The sequence below is a fragment of the Ictidomys tridecemlineatus genome, chromosome 6 (assembly GCF_052094955.1).
Source record: "Ictidomys tridecemlineatus isolate mIctTri1 chromosome 6, mIctTri1.hap1, whole genome shotgun sequence".
Taxonomy (NCBI): domain Eukaryota; kingdom Metazoa; phylum Chordata; class Mammalia; order Rodentia; family Sciuridae; genus Ictidomys; species Ictidomys tridecemlineatus.
Window position 1 is genome coordinate 98,461,141 of NC_135482.1, and position 18,510 is coordinate 98,479,650.

The 18,510-nt window shown below is 37.8% G+C and overlaps 1 pseudogene; it reads right to left on the minus strand.

Moving 5' to 3' along the window:
• Nucleotides 1–98: 98 nt before the first annotated feature.
• LOC101960933 (C-terminal-binding protein 2 pseudogene) lies at nt 99–17,184 on the minus strand (annotated as a pseudogene).
• Nucleotides 17,185–18,510: the final 1,326 nt, after the last annotated feature.

Below are 18,510 nucleotides of genomic sequence, written 5' to 3' on the forward strand. Positions count from 1 at the left end.
TTTAAAAAGACTGTCAAATTCCTTTTCTCCTAGTTCATCCATTTTCACTGTCTCTTGGTCCCAAATTTATTTGAATGATTTCCTTTCAGGATTCTCTGCTATTGCTCACTGGGGTGCTGTGCATTGTCCCCATGTTTTGTAGGCTGGTTAGGAGAGGGAGGTTGGGAAGGGTGTGCTACCAGGGGGAGGTTGTGAGTCACAGGGAGGCCTCCAGGGATGATCCCTTCCATAGCTGCAGGAAGTCCTCCCAGAGCCATGCCTACTATGCCCTGCAGATACCTGTATGTGGCACCACTGAGCTCAGGATGAATTGCTTGCTGGTTTATTACTGACCAAGGAGCTGATGTGACAAAGAATTCCTTGTTGACGCAATTTCTCAAGGTTTCTGGGATGCGACCTGTGATTGCTCTGCAGATCTCCATGGCAGCTACCCCTCTCATCTCTAGTAATGCTTGTTCACTATACCAGGCCTTGTGGGAAATACTGATAAGATTTGGTGCATCTTTCAAAGGACCTTGAACAAAGCTCATGCACATCAGGGCTGCCTCTCAGATCTTGCCCTCCATAAGGGCCTAGGCCAGGCAACTGTGGGCTGCATTAACAAGGAAAGCCGCTTGCCTCATCTGCTTTATAGTAAAGTCATTAATGAGGTGGCTGTGTGTTCCTTGAGATTGCAGTGCAAGGAGACATAGTCCCTTTGATACAGCAAGTCGTGCAGGGTGTAGATCTTCTGCCCACCCAGAGACCACTCTATCCCATCCTGCAAGAAAGGGTCATAAAATATAATGCTGAATCCAAAGGCCATGGCTTGATCAGCAACAGCCTGCCCCTATGACCGAAGCTGATGAGGCCCAGGGTCTCCCCAGGGATTTGAGCTGTTCGTGAGGCCATCTCATGGGTCTGTTGCACACTCTGTAACCGTGTGCCTTCCTGCAGTGCCCCTCAGGAATGTTTTTATAGGATCTCTGCAAAAATGAAAAGCTCACTTGATCTTGAAGGAAAATGCTAATGCACTTCCAGCCAGTACATTAACATACTGAGGAATTAAGATGTGTCCCAAATCTTGATCAGTTCAGCCCCAGAAACAATCACCTTTAGCTGCACAAAATCTCTTCAGCTTATTCGTACACAATAATGTCAGAAAAGTTTAGTGGGCACTGCTCTAATGAAGGAGCTGCAGACACAGCAACATGTAACAGGAAACAGTTTATTAGTCTGCCCATTATCCACAACCAACCCCCTTTACTATTTATGTAAAGAGCCATAAAAATAGCCACTTAAATGGCTATTTTGTCAGAGAAGGAGAAGGTGAACATGCCTATATGGAGAATGTTACCAGTTTCTAGTGGGTAGAAGCAGATACTGCTAAATATCTTACAACCCGCCACAGGGAAGATTTACCTAGCCCAATAGTGCTGAGGTTGAGAAAGCCTGCTCCAAGCCAAATGAAGTAGACTCTACCTGTACTATGGATTTCCATTCCCTGCAGCCTTTTCCACCACCAACAGCAGCTACTCTGGTACACTCCTGAGCCTGTAGGATTTATCTTGGATTATCATGAGGCCATCAGTGAGATCAATGACCCTTACAGGAAATTCTTGCTGAATTCTACACTCTGTTTGGGGGACTTGGTAGATCTTCCTGTTTCCACAGAACACTGTCTTAAATAAATCCCTCTGGATTTGAGAGATTTCTGGGACCAGATAGACTGTGAGGAGGAAGACCCCATATTCCCTGTTCTCTTGCACTTTCTCCCCACACCATGGGGAAAGGTAGACATGCTCTGCCTTATCCTAATTCTTTTTGCACTCCTGCCTACAGTTGACTCTGTCCATGGAAAACTGTAAGTACTACCACAGCCCTTCTATATCATCTCCTCTTTGTTGTGTCTATTATATGTGTCTACATAGTCCTTTTCATCACCATTCCATTGCCATTTCCTCCCTAAAATCTCTGTCTATACCTTTTTTTCTTTTAACTGACAAATAACCATTGTATTATGTGTAGAGTAAAATGTGATGTTTTGATACATGTGGACAATGTGGAATGATTAACTACAGGCAATAAACATAGCTATCACCTCACTTAGTTATCATTTTTTGTGGTAAGACATTTAAAATTTACTCTTTTAAACAATTTTGAAATATATGGTATATTATAATTAACTCTAGTCACTCTTTGTGCAATAGATATCTCAAATATATTCATACTCAATTTTGTAAGCGTGGACCAACATTTCCCCATTTCCTACCTCCTCACCCAGTCTCTGGTAACCACCATTCTACTCTCTCCATCCATGTTCCTGAATGTCCCTTCCAAATTTAATATTATATGTGTCTACATAGTCCTTTTCCCAACTCTTATTAATTACTGTGACTAAAGTTAGATATTATTTGATTTAGGAAGACTACCTTCTCATAGTCTGTCACTGAGACCTAAACTTCCAGTGTTCAAGAGCTATTCTTTGTGTTGAAGTCATCTAAACACAGCAATTTTAAAACCAAATATTTAAATTGTTGACACTCATGATTGAATTATATGTTAAGACTAGAGCTGCAACTTGAGGCAGGTAAGACTTTGGGCAGGTTAGACTTCTTTGAGCCTGTCTCTGTGTCCATGAAATGACACTATCATGTATGTGTGCTGTTGTTAGGATCAAAGTGCCTGGAAAAATATGAGGTCCCAAAACAGCTTATTATTGGTGTCAAAAATAAACACATTATCAATAACTTTGCTGTCACATTACTTTTCTCTTTGCTATGATCAGAAAAACAAGAATATTTGACTTTAAAGCAGGCAAAAAAAAGAAAATAATCTGGTGATATTTAGCATATTTCAGAGATAGCAATGATGTGCTGAATTATGGACAACTTGGGGACAAAACCTCTCAGATACTAGGAAGGGGTTGGAGAATAACCACTGAAGAAAAACTCACCATTTCTCAGTTGTGAATTGGGTTAATGATAAAACTCTAAACTGAACATTTAATGTTATAAATCTAGGAATGAGGAGAATCTGAAAATAAAAAGGGCATTGGGTTATTTTTCAAGAATTAAACATGGCAATTGAGAATAATCTTCTTGGAATGTTTTAATGCAGAAAATAATTATTCCTTTCATATTTTACTTTTTAAAAAATTAAATTTAGAAAAAAATGAAGTTCAGGAGTTTGAGTGCTAAAGGTTTAGTAAGGGAAGCACATAAAACTATCATGTCATTAGAACCTACCTTGAGTGGGATATCACTGACTAAGCTGAATTATTGCCAGTACCAAGAAAGAAATAGGACAATTTTCTTGTCACTAGCCATAATATTGTGCTGTCAACCTACCTTCTCAGGGGAAGAACAAAGGATGGTAATACTTGTGATGGGAAACCACAGTCATGGACAATGATATATGTCCTCGACTGACCTGAATGCCTTCCTTTCCAGGTAGTATATGGTGCTGGTCTCCTCCCATGTCCACACCTGAAATCTCCTTTACTAGGAATACAAACGACCTATCCCAGTTTTATGTTCTTTAACCATACATACATATTCCTAATTGGAGAGGCAGGGAGATGAGTTTTCAGTATCAGAGAATTATTCTAGAAAGACATCACTAGTTTTCAAAGAAAAACCTAGAGAGAATATTTACCCTGACAAACGAACAAAATATAGATTTTTCTACCCAAAAATGGGAGAGAGGGCATACTTAAGTTTATGCTAATGTTCTATTTAATTCTCACATATTCCTATGATTCAGAGAAAGTATGCGTTACTTTCTAAATAAGAATAGTTTCTATTAAGAAGGTTCAAACTGAAATAATACCAGAACTAATAAGGCCTTTATCTTTCACATGTAATTGACACCCTGAGTAAACTTCTAGTTTTTTCTTTGGGCAACCCATCCTCAAGACGTATTCTTATCATCATTAGTGTATAATGTTTTTTCCTCTTCCATGGTTTTCAGGGTTGGATTTACTTTTTAATTAAGGTGATATTTAATCTACAAAGTTGATCATGCTTCCATTGCTACTACTGAGCCACAAGAAGTTTGGTTTCTATTTATTACAATTCTTTATAACTTACTATCCTTTACCTTTTACTCGGGTAATAATTCATGGAACCCCCACCTACCTTCCCGTGATGTAGAAGGAGGACAGGTGAAGAATAAATGCTAAGGCCTCCAGAGGGAGACATGATAAAGGCTCTCATGACCTTTTGTGTTCTCAGCTACCAAGAGCCTTGCCTTTTTTTTTCCCTTATTTTTTAAATGTCTTGTTAGTTCTAATGAGCTATACATGACAATAGAAAGCTCTTTGATTCATCTACACAAATGGAGCAGAATTTTTCACTTCTCGGTTTGTATTTGAAGTAAAGTCACCTTTTGAGGAGGAAGCATTCCACTCTATTCAAATAAAAGGACCAACCCATGAATTCAGAAAAAGCCCACAGTGTTGTTAAAGAGCACAGAAAGCACTTGTTTTTGTCCAGTCAGACAAGCCCATGTATGAGTCAGGACAGTCAGGTATGAAGCTCCGTGTGGGCCAACTCCAGAAATGAGGAGATGTGCTCCTTAGCATGTTACTCAAAAGGCCTGGATTTCTGGATCTCACTAGGACATTTTCTCTCTTTTAGATAAGTTTTGAATTGTCTGTGTGGATAGAACTTTGCACCCAGTGCATGCATTGGTGAGTCTTTTATATTGTGTGTCAATGGTTTGAGTAGCAGTATGGAGCAAGGAAAGGTTGACTATATGGGATTTTTACTTAAACTAACCTGAAATCAGCAGCAGTAACCCAGGGAACCAGATTGCTATAGAGGCAATACCAAAAAATAAATTTATTTCTTCTACATTTTTTAATCAGATATCAAGCAATATTAATCATTTAGAAAAATCGATAACAAAACAGTGAGGGACATATTCACATAATAAAAGACATGTTTGGCCCCTGACATGATTTCAGTTTTTTTTTTTTTTCAGTACTGTTATTGAACCCAGGGCCTCCCACATGCTAAGGTAAGTGCTCTATCACTGAACCACACTCTCAGCCCATCGCCTCTTTGATATTATTTAATAACATAAATCCTCAAAAACTTTGTACCTCTTTTTATAGTTCCACTTAAACTTGTATAAAACTGTATTAGACTAGTTGTTTCTTCCTTAAAATGAATATATTGTGGAGACATGTTATTGCTATAGATCTTACTATAGATCTTACTCCAAAGACTCAGAAATGCACTAAAGGTCAGTGTTTTAAATCAAATTACACCCGAGAGAGCTTCTTTTTTTGTTATTTATTTATTTTAATTTTAACTTGTTATATATTACAGCAGAATGCATTACAATTCATATTACACATACAGACCACAATTTTTAATATCTCTGGTAGTACACAAAGTAGAGTCACATCCTTCATGTCTTCATACATGTACTTAGGGTAATGATGACCATTGCATTCCACCATCTTTCCAATCCCTATGCTCTCACTTTCCAATCCCTTCCTCTCTCTCTCATTTTTTTCCTTTGCCTATCTAGAGTTCATTTAATCCTCCCATCCCCCGAACTCACAGCATATTATGGATCACCATCCTTAAATCAGAGAAAACATTCAGAATTTGTTTTTTTGGGATTGGCCAACTTCACTTAGCATTATATTCTCCAGCTCCATCCATTTACCTGCAAATGCCATGATTTTATTCTCTTTTAATGCTAAATAACATTCCATTGTATGTATATACCATATTTTCTTTATCCATTCATCTATTGAAGGGCATCTAGGTTGGTTCCATGGTTTAGCTATTGTAAATTGTGCTGCTATAAACATTGATGTGGCTGTGTCCCTGTAGTATGCTGTTTTTAAGTTCTATGGGTAGAGACCGAGGAGGAGATAGCTGGGTCAAATGGTGGTTCCATTCCCAGTTTTCTAAGGAATCTCCATACTACTTTCCATATTAGCTGCATCAATTTGCAGTCCCACCAACACTGTATGACTGTGCTTTTTTCCCCACATCCTTGCCAACACTTATTATTGTTTGTATTCTTATTGATTTGCATTTCTCTAATTGCTAGAGAAGATGAATATTTTTTTAATTTATTTGCTGATAAAAGCAGTCATGAAATTCATGTGGAAAAATAAGAGACTCAGAATAGCTAAAGCAATTCTTAGCAAGAAGAGTGAAGCAAGTGGCATCACTATACCAGACCTTAAACTACACTACAGAGAAATAGTAACAAAAACAGAATGGTCAATAGCCAACAGTGGGACCCCAGAGATCCAGGCCTACTGATTCGCGCGGCCTGCCCCGCAGCTACAGAAGGCGTGGCGCCGCAGAGAAGCCATTACTTAGCAAGCAGGGAGATAAGTGGCCGTGATTAGGTGGAATCCCGCCAGCCAAGCCCGCACTGACCTCCGGGCTAAGTATGAGATTTCAGAAGGGGAAGGAAGCGGTACAGTCCCATCCCCCACAGCGGACACTTCACCAAGGCAATCAGCGGCCACCATCTTGGAAAGCTGAAATATCCACCGCCACTCTCCGACAGATTGCAACAACAAAACAGGTGTGTGTCACTCAGCTCATCCCCCAGACATCGGGGAATTCGAATAAAATCTCTCCTAGGCTTTCTGGGGGAGGGAGTATCAGAGTGAGCCTGCATAAAGACTAGGGGGAAACTAGAGACACCTGACCTTCAACCCCCCCCTCCCATCAGCAGCCAAAACGAAACCTGTCTAGCCAGCGCTGGGGGAGGGGCAAGCAGAAAAAATCAAAGTGATAGAGTGCCAGGGATCCCAATAGCCAACAGTGGGACTCCGGAGATTCAGGCCGACTGATTCGCGCGGCCTGCCCGGCGGCTACAGAAGGCGTGGCGCCACAGAGAAGCGATTAATTAGCAAGCAGGGAGAAAAGTGGCTGCGATTTGGTGGAATCCCGCCAGCCAAGCCAGCACTGACCCCCGGGCTGAGTACGGGATTTCAGATGGGGAAGGAAGCAGTACAGTTCTATCCCCCACAACGGAAACAAAACAATAGAGTGCCGGGGTTCCCAATAGTCACCCTCCACACCCAACAAACGGCAGGCCCAGAGTACAGTTTGAACTGCCGGGAACCATCACTCAGGGGAAATCTGGTCTAGCAGGAGAAACCAAGACTAGCAGGAGAAACCAGGAGGCTAGAGGCAAGGCCCTCAAGACTGGGCGGCTGGAAACCGCAGGCCTGCCGGCGACAGTTCACCCACTGCCCACTGCCCGCGTAACTGGGCGGTAGGAGAACGCCTGCCCGCAGGCAACCGATCACCAGCCCTCGGCCTGTGATACTGAGCGGCTGGAGACTGCCCGCCTTCCGCGACCAGGAGCTGAAACCAAACAGAGACAATCCAGTCACACCTCCCCATTAGGACACCCCGGCAAGGAGCCTGGGGCTTGTCATTGCAGAGTAGTGTCGTCACTGGAGCTCGGACACGGAATTCCTTCCCAGCGGAATCCACGTTAACAGGCATAGTTTAACAACACAAAGGAGAGGCATCAGAGTAATACAGAACCAAAACAAATCTATAGAAGAGAGCAGAAACACGACAATCAAAAAGAGCTGGAAAGTAACGTGGACAACATGAGAAAACAAGGGAAAAAAGGAGTACAAACAATGCAAGACAACTTAATTCTACAGGAGGACATAGAAACATCAGAAGCAGGGATAGGGAAAGAACTCAAGGCATACTAACTCAAATGGAAAGGAATATTAGAGAAGACATGCGACAGCAAGTCCAAGCAATAAAAGTATATTTTGAAAATGAATTAAACAAACAAATTCAAATGGCAAAGAACGAGCTCTACCAGGAGATAGAGATCTTTAAAAAAATCAAACAATAATCCTAGAATTGCAGGAAACTATAAACCAAATTAAAAACTCAAATGAGAATATTACAAATAGACTTGATCAAGTAGAAGTCAGAACATCAGATAATGAAGACAAGGTTTATCAACTTGAAAAGAGTATAGTCAACACAGAAAAGATGCTTAAATCCCACGAGCAATCTATTCAAGAGATATGGGATGTCGTAAAAAAACCAAATTTGAGAGTCATCAGAATAGAAGAAGGCACAGAGATTCAAACCAAAGGAATGGACAGCATATTAAATGAAATAATTGTAGAAAACTTCCCAGAGATGAAACATAGAATGGATTGCCAAATCCTGGAAGCCTACAGAACCCCAAACATTCAAAACCATGATAGACCAACTCCAAGACACATAATTATGAAGATAGCCAACATACAGAACAAAGAGAGAATGTTAAAAGCTACGAGAGAAAAGAGGCATATTACATTCAGAGGTAAAACAATTAGGTTAACAACTGATTTCTCATCACAGACTTTGAAAGCGAGAAGATCCTGGCACAATGTATTTCAAACACTGAAAAATATTGGATTCCAACCAAGAATACTGTATCCAGCAAAATTGAGCTTCAGATTTGACAACGAAATTAAAATCTTTCACGATAAACAAAAGCTAAAAGAATTCGCAGCAAGAAAACCAGCACTGCAAAGCATTTTGAGCAAAATACTACAAGAAGAGGAATTGAAAAACAGTGCCCAAAACTAACAGCAGGAGGTATCTCAGTAAAGGGGGAGGAAAATAACCAAAAAGTAAAACTAGCCAAACTAAAATAAATAAATAAAGAAGCATGACTGGAAGTACAAATCATATCTCAATTGTAACCTTAAATGTTAATGGCCTAAACTCACCAATCAAGAGACATAGGCTAGTAACATGGATCAAAAAAACAAATCCAACAATATGCTGCCTTCAGGAGACTCATATGATAGGCAAAGATATACACAGGCTGAAGGTAAAAGGTTGGGAAAAATCATACCACTCACATGGCCCTCGGAAGCAAGCAGGAGTGGCCATACTCATATCGAATAAAATCAACTTCAAACCTCAGTTAATCAAGAAGGATAAAGAAGGACACTATATACTGTTAAAAGGAATCATCCACCAATAAGACATAACAATATCAATTTGTATGCACCAAACAATGGAGCTGCAACGTTCATAAAACAAACGCTCCTCAAGTTTAAGATTCAAATAGACCACAAAACAATAATTATGGATGACTTCAACACACTGCTCTTGCCATTAGACAGATCCTCTAGACAAAAACTGAATAAAGAAACTATAGAACTCAACAGCACAATAAATAACCTAGACTTAACCGACATATATAGAATATATCAACCATCATAAGTGGATACACATTCTTCTCAGCAGCACATGGATCCTACTCAAAGATAGACCATATATTATGCCATAAGGCAACTCTTAGTAAATATAAAGGCGTGGAGATAATACCATGCACCATATCTGATCATAATGGAATGAAATTGGAAATCAATGATAAAAGAAGGAAGGAAAAATCCTACATCACATGGAAAATGAATAATATGTTATTGAATGATCAATGGGTTACAGAAGACATAAAGGAGGAGATGAAAAAATTCTTAGAGAAAAATGACAATACAGACACAACATACCGGAATCTATGGGACACAATGATAGCAGTTTTAAGAGGGAAATTCATTTCTTGGAGTTCTTTCCTCAAAAAAAGAAAAAAACAACAAATAAATGAACTCACACTACACCTCAAAAGCCTAGAAAAGGAAAAGCAAAACAACAGCAAATGTAGTAGAAGGCAAGAAATAATTAAACTTAGAGCAGAAATCAACGAAATTGAAACAAAAAAAAAACAGTGAAAAAATTGATAAAACTAAAAGTTGGTTCTTTGAAAAAATAAATAAGATAGACAAGCCCTTAGCCATGCTAACGAAAAGAAGAAGAGAGAGAACTCAAATTACTAACATACGGGATGAAAAAGGCAATATCACAACAGACACTACAGAAATACAGAAGATAATTAGAAAGTATTTTGAAACCCTATATTCCAATCAAATAGAAGATAGTGAAGATATCGATAAATTTCTTAAGGCATATGATTTGCCCAGATTGAGATAGGAAGACACACACAATTTAAACAGACCAATAACAAAGGAAGAAATAGAAAAAGCCATCAAAAGACTACCAACCAAGAAAAGCCCTGGACCAGATGGGTATACAGCGGAGTTCTACAAAACCTTCAAAGAAGAATTAATACCAATATTTTTCAAGCTATTTCAAGAAACAGAAAAAGAGGGAGCTCTTCCAAATTCATTCTATGAGGCCAACATCACTCTGATCCCAAAACCAGACAAAGATACTTCAAAGAAAGAAAACTACAGACCAATATCTCTAATGAACTTGGATGCAAAAATTCTCAATAAAATTCTGGCGAATCGAATACAAAAACATATCAGAAAACTTGTGCACCATGATCAAGTAGGATTCATCCCTGGGATGCAAGGCTGGTTCAATATACGGAAATCAATAAATGTTATTCACCACATCAATAGACTTAAAGACAAGAACCATATGATCATCTCGATAGATGCAGAAAAAGCATTTGACAAAGTACAGCATCCCTTTATGTTCAAAACACTAGAAAAACTAGGGATAACAGGAACTTACCTCAACATTATAAAAGCTATATATGCTAAACCTCAGGCTAGCATCATCCTAAACAGAGAAAAACTGAAGGCATTCCCTCTAAAATCTGGAACAAGACAGGGATGCCCTCTATCACCACTTCTATTCAATTTAGTTCTCGAAGTACTAGCCAGAGCAGTTAGACAGACAAAAGAAATTAAAGGCATAAAAATAGGAAAAGAAGAAATTAAATTATTGCTATGTGCGGATGACATGATAATATACTTAACAGATCCAAAAGGGTCTACAAAGAAGCTGCTAGAGTTAATAAATGAATTCAGCAAAGTGGCAGGTTATAAAATCAACATGCATAAATCAAAGGCATTCCTGTATATCAGCAACAAAACCTCTGAAATGGAAATAAGAAAAACCACTCCATTCACAATATCCTCAAAGAAAATAAGATACTTGGGAATCAACCTAACAAAAGAGGTGAAAGATTTATACATTGAAAACTACAGAACCCTAAAGAGAGAGATAGAAGAAGATCTCAGAAGATGGAAAAATGTACCCTGTTCATGGATAGGCAGAACTAACATCATCAAAATGGCGATATTACCCAAAGTTCTCTACAGGTTTAATGCAATGCCAATCAAAATCCCAAGGGCATTTCTTGTAGAAATAGAGAAAGCAATCATGAAATTCATATGGGAAAACAAAAGACCCAGAATAGCAAAAGCAATTCTAAGCAGGAAGTGTGAATCTGGAAGTATAGCGATACCTGAGTACAAACTGTACTACAAAGCAATAGTAACAAAAACAGCATGGTACTGGTACCAAAACAGGCAGGTGGACCAATGGTACAGAATAGAGGACACAGAGACTAATCCACAAAGTTAAAACTATCTTATATTTAATAAAGAGGCTAAAAACATGCAATGGAGGAAGGATAGCATCTTCAACAAATGGTTCTGGGAAAATTGGAAATCCATATGCAACAAAATGAAATTGAATCCCTTTCTCTCGCCGTGCACAAAAGTTAACTCAAAATGGATCAAGGAGCTACATATCAAATCAGAGACACTGCATCTGATAGAAGAAAAAGTTGGCTACGATCTACATATTGTGGGGTCGGGCTCCAAATTCCTTAATAGGACGCCCATAGCCCAAGAGTTAATAACAAGAATAAACAAATGGGACTTACTTAAACTAAAGTTTTTTCTCAGCAAGAAAAACAATAAAAGAGGTAAATAGAGAGCCGACATCCTGGGAACAAATTTTTACCCCTCACACCTCAGATAGAGCCCTAATATCCAGAATGTACAAAGAACTCAAAAAAATTCAACAATAAGATAACAAATAATCCAATCAACAAATGGGCCAAGGATCTGAACAGACACTTCTCAGAGGAGGACATACAATCAATCAATAAGTACATGAAAAAATGCTCACCATCTCTAGCAATCAGAGAAATGCAAATCAAAACCACCCTAAGATACCATCTCACTCCAGTAAGATTGGCAGCCATTATAAAGTCAAACAACAATAAGTGCTGGCGAGGATGTGGGGAAAAGGGTACACTTGTACACTGCTGGTGGGACTGCAAAATGGTGAGGCCAATTTGGAAAGCAGTATGGAGATTCCTGGGAAAGCTGGGAATGGATCCACCATTTGACCCAGCTATCGCCCTTCTTGGACTATTCCCTGAGGACCTTAAAAGAGCGCACTATAGGGATATGGCCACATCAATGATTATAGCGGCACAATTCACAATAGCTAGACTGTGGAACCAACCTAGATGCCCTTCAATAGACGAATGGATAAAAAAAAAAAATGTGGCATATATACACAATGGAATATTATTTAGCATTAAAAGAGAATAAAATCATGGCATTTGCAGGTAAATGGATGGAGTTAGAGAAGATAACGCTAAGTGAAATTAGCCAATCCCAAAAAAAAAACAAATGCCGAATGTTTTCTTTGATATAAGGAGGCTGACTCATAGTGGAATAGGGAGTGAGAGCATGGGAGGAATAGATGAACTCCAGATAGGGCAGAGGGGTTGGAGGGAAAGAGAGGGGGCATGGGTTATAAATGATGGTGGAAAGTCATGATCATTATTATCCAAAGTACATATATGAAGACATGATTGGTGTAAATATACTTTGTGTATAACCAGAGATATGAATAATGGTGCTCTATATGTATAATAAGAATTGTAATACATTCCGCTGTCATATATAAATTTAAAAAAATAGAAAAAAAATAAAGGTGCATTTATAAAACAATTGGCCTTAGGAAATAGACATTACACATAATCATTTATGCATTTGATTTGTTTGTTTATCAAAGTACCGGAATATCTGAAAAACTGTCCCTGAAGCTCCCACCAAAAGTAGTGAAAGATAGGGCTGGGGTTGTGACTCAGTGATAGAGCACTCATCTAGCATGCATGAGGCAGTGGGTTTGATCCTCTGCACCACATAGAAAATAAAGTTAAAAATAAAAAAGGTATTGTGTCCACCTATAACTAAAAAACAAAATTTTAAATTGAAAATATTTAAAATTTTAAATTTTAAATTAAAAAAAGATTCAGCCAGAGCCTATTTCTCTGCTTTGGGTGACTCATTCAGCTCCTGGAGGACTTGAAACAATGGGCACTGCTACAACCCATTGGCCTGCCACATCTATTTTGTTTGTTTCTAAGTAGAACTTTTTAATTGCATTTCACCTCTTTAACACTTTTCTAATACCTCTGTGACCTTAGTATACACTTAGGTTTCAAAATATTTGACCCTACATTCAAATTAAAATTCCTTCACATAGCTGGGCACTGGGGTGTATGCCTGTAATCCCAGCAGCTCAGGAGGCTGAGGCAGAAGGTTTGCAAGTTCAAAGCCAGCCTCAGCAAAGTAGCAAGGCACTTAGCAACTCAGTGAGACTCTGTCTCTAAACAAAAATATTTTTAAAAGGGATAAGGATGTAGTTCAATGGTTGAGCACCCCTGGGTTCAATCTTCAGTACCAAAAAAAAAAAAAAAATCTTCACATGAGCTATATTTTAGAAGTGACTCTAAATAAATTGCTGTATTGTTCTTGAAGATAATAGTTGTTCTGATGTCTTGTCTCTCATTTTCAGGTGACATTAGGTTCTTCCATAAAAAATACACAAAATCTTCTCCAGATGCCCTATGATTGTGTAGAATAGAACGTGGTCCTTTTTGAAATATCTCAATGAAACCCAACAGCTGACCCAGGAGATCAAATCTAAAGCCATAGGTTATCTCAGTGTTGGTAAGTAAGAGACAGAAAGTTTACTTTGCTGTTATAAATGTTCTTTCCACAAATAAAATTGCCTTTCAGTGGGAAAGACCTCTTAGTGGCATAGTGATGACTCTTTTGGAGGGTCTTGCATGCAGAAGCAGCCAGGGCACATCAGTGGCTCTGTCTGGCTTCTCCATCATCAACCTCTACATATAGGGATCGTCTTATTCTGATGTATCATTGATACTTCATTAAACATCTAAAAACTTTCTGTTCCAGGTTATCTGAAATAACTAAAATACAAACATCAAGATGGTTCCTACAGCACCTTTGGGGATCAAAATGGCAAGAATCAAGGCAATATTTGGTTAAAAAAAAAAAAAGGCGTTGTGTGCCAGACTTTCTACAACCCTTGTTCTTCAAGGCAACCCTGTAATCTAGATATTAAGAACCTCATTTTATAGAAGCAGAAACTGATATCTAGGACTATTAAATAAATGTCCCTAGGTTGCACAACAATTTGCATAATTAAGATTACCTCAAGGTTTATCTGCATTGACTCCCAATTTTTTTTCAAAGATTCATCATAAATAAAAATTTTAGGTACTTAAGTTATTTTCCAGAATCCAGAGGTGCTAGAAACTAAGACTAGAAAATATATATACCTCTACATATATATAGAGAGAGATAGAGATATATAGATATATAGATATAGATATATACAGATATATATTGATATATTAATATGTAATTTTATATATTTTACATATTTTATATATTTTTATATATAATCTATTACTACCTTGAATTTAATAACACAATATTCTTCTGAGATAAAACACACAAGCAAACAATAGATAATAAATGTAAATGAGATTAGTAGAAGAGGGAAAGGGGAAGAATTTAGTATTTTGAGACAAAAACACAGTAGATATAACAAGTGTCCAAACAGATGAAATTTCTCATCTGTAAAAGAAAATCAGTAAAAGGGAGAAACCCTACCATGAGAGCACAAGTGTCTTAGTCAGTTACCAGAGTAATAAAGAAGAAACCTAAATCCCTGAAGCAATGAGATAGTAAACCAGAAAAGCATTTGAAACCACTTGGTAGTAAATTAATTGTAAGTAAATCCCAAAGGCTTTGGAGTATCAAAGGGTGATCCCCCAATTCTAAGTACTCAGAATTCCTCATACTGATTCAGAAGTGTTGAGAGGACCCTCATGAAGCCTGTGCATATGAATATGCTCCAAGAAAACAAATATCTTTATCACCCCACTTTTGGTCTTTCATCAGGCTTACAGTTTTTGTGCTCAAGAATCTTGCCCAAGATTAAGACTTCATCTTTATCAATGAAATGCACATTACCCAATCCCTCACCTGGTTCTCCAAGAAGCAGAAGACCAATGGCTGTTTCAAGAGCTCTGGATCACTATTCAATAATGCTATGAAGGTGATTTCTTCTGTGAGCTGGTCACAAACACAATGGCTCACTAACCCTTGATAATTTTTCTAAGAATGAAGATACATAAGAAGAAGGGAGAAAAGAATTCCAAAATAAAAAGACTGAAAAATATGCAAGGGCAACAGGTAGGAAAATAAATCCATATACTATTGAAGAGAAAGAAATGGAACCTAGGTTGATAATATACTTTATACAATAAGGATGTAGTTAAGAAGAATTTCCAAAGAATCACAGAAGTGTAAAGATTGGCCATGAGAAGAGAAAAACATCTTAAAATGTTTCCTAAAGTGAAATTAATCTCTTTCTCTGTTTTATATTTACAGGGTGGAATAAAAGATGAAGTCACCCTCTCTGCCTATATCACCACTGCCCTTCTGGAGATTTCACCCCCAGTCACTGTATGTACAATATTACTTCTCCATCTTCCCAGACTACTATGAAATCTTTTGACCTGTGGCTAGACCACTCCTCCACATGCCAAATAACTTTTTGCATTTTCTAAATTCCATCAGGAAGGGGCACTTGGGTTGGGGATTGTAGCTCAGCGGTAGAGTGTCTTGCCTAGCAATGCATGAGGTTTAATTCCTAGCATCAAAAAGAAAGAAAAGAAAAAAAGGATCTGTCCAATAAAAATGTGCATGTGTTCCAAAACTAACCCAAAACAAATGTCCTCTAACTGTTCTTATCAGCTTATATTTTAAATAAAAAATAATTTTTAAAAAGGAGTGGTTTCCAGCATACTATGGGGATACAGATACATGAATATTTATAGCAGTGCACCTCATAATAGCCAAGTTATAAAACCATCCCAAGTGCCTTTCAATAGATTAATGGATAAAGAAAAAATGGTATATACAGTCAAAAAGAAAGATGAAATTTTGTCATTTTCTGGTAAATGAATGGAAATGAGGAGCATCATGCTAAGTGAAATAAGCCAGACTCAGCAAATGAGAAGTCAAATGTTTTCTCTCCTATGTGAAAGCTAGAGCAAAGTCAGAGGGAAAAGGAGGAGAAGCAGATATCACAAGGATAGTGGGAATACCAGTGAAGTAGAAGAAGGAGAGTGAGGAGGGGATAAGATGAATCAGAAAGGGGAGGAAATGTGCGATGAATCTGACAAAATTACACTGTGCACATGTACAGATATACCACTGTGAATTTCACTTTTATGTATATCAATAAAGCACCAACTGAAAATAAATAGATAAATAGAAGGAAGATCAGTAGAAAAATATGAAGAAAAGGAGGGTGAAGAGAAGGAGAGAGAAGTACTAAGGAATGAAATGAAGCAAATTAAAGTTCATACATGTATGATTTATCAAAAATAAATCCCACTATTACATGTCACTACAATGTACTAATATAAGCACTTAAAAAAAAAAGGCTGGAGTTGTGGCTCAGTGGTAGACAGCTTGCCTAGCATGCATGAGACACTGGGTTCGATCCCCAGCATCACATAAAAAAACTAAATAAACAAACAAACAAAAAGGAATGATTTCTTGTGGGAACAGTGGTATGTGCCTATAATCCCAGTGACTCAGGAGGCTGAGGCAGGAGGACCACAAGTTTGAGGCCAGCCTCAGTAATATAGCAAGAACTTAAGCAACTTAGTGAGACCATGTCTCAAAATAAAAAATAAAAAAGGGCTGAGGATATAGCTCAGTGGTAAAGCACCCTTGAGTTCAATCCCCAGTACCAAAAAAAGGAATGATTTATAAAATGGTGGTCAAAGAGAGACTGCATGGATGGAGATAGATGATAGATAAGTAGAGAGATTGATTGATTGATTGATTTGAAAAGCACTGGTATCACCTATCCTATAATCTCTTTTATTTCAGTACCTGCTCTTTTCACGTAACTCAGAATAACATTGTTCTCGCTTCACAGCACTCTGTTTTCCGCAATGCCTGATCTGCCTGAAGTCAGCCTGGGCACTAACAGAGAAAGGTCCTGTGGCAGCCATATCTACACCAAGGCACTGCTGGCATTTGCCTTGGCAGGTAACTATGACAAGAGCAAAGAAATACTGAACTCACTTGAGGACACTGTGAAAGAAGGTGAAAACATATGTTGTGATATTTCTCCCCACCTACTTCCCTGGATGGAAAAGGACAAGAATATTGACTCCTGGAAAACAATCTTCCATTTTGATCTACTACCCTTTGAAAAGCTGAGATTTCTATGCAAGCTTATGCACTAGGAAATAAATTTTCCTTTTATACCCAAGCCTTCCCTGAAATCTTATTATACAGAGAACAAAATCAATAAGAGTAAAATCACAAGAGAGTTCAGGTATTTCAATCTCCCTTTACAGAAGCAAATATGGTTGACATGTTTACTTTTATTTATGATACATGTATACCTATCAGAATCTACTAAGAGCCATAGGAAAAGAACTATCATCCATAATGACAACTTTCATGTTTTACTATTTCTATTACAACTCTGAAATCAATTGATAGGTTTTTTAATATTTATTTTTTAGTTTTAGGTGGATACAATATCTTTATTTTATTTTTAAGTGGTGCTGAGGATTGAACCTAGTGCCTCTTGCATGCTAAGTGAGCACTCTACCACTGAGATACAACCCCAGTCCCCAGTTGATAGGTTTTATATTTCACATCATGGGCCTACAGTGAGATCCGTTTCCACTTTCTGTCCTAGGCCTGAATTGTATCTTTTCATTGCAATTAGACAAAAAATGTCAGAACAACAAATGTCAGAGGTCAATCAATATGGGCCAATTGAACATGGACTAAAACCTATAAAACTGTGAGCCAAAATCAACCCTTTCTCTTTATAAACTGGTTATCTCAGGAATTTGTTGCAGTAACAGAAAGCTGATTAACATATGATGATAGTATTTATCTATATTAGTATCAAAAGTGAGCTTAGATTAGTTGAGAATGATTTATTAAAGGTCTTTTTTTAAAGTCTGCATTTTATCCTATAAGTAATTGGAAGTCAATGGAATTTTTTAAAAACTTGACAGTGGCATGTTGAGATTTGTTTGGGGATAGTAACAAGTAGAAAAAGTAAGTTATAGTGGGGAAACAGGTGACAAGGACAATAGTTTTCTTTCCCATGAAAATTTTGACTGGAAAATGGATTATAAGCATATCCTACTTTTTAAAACTGTTTTTTTTTTTCTCTCTATTTTTCATTTAGGGAAAGTCAAAGTGCTTTACTCCAATATAACAAGTTCTAGACCAAAATGAAAGTCTGCTAACAGATTTTTATGATTTGGAGATACTATAGATAACAGGTTCACCTTCCTATGTAGTTTTTT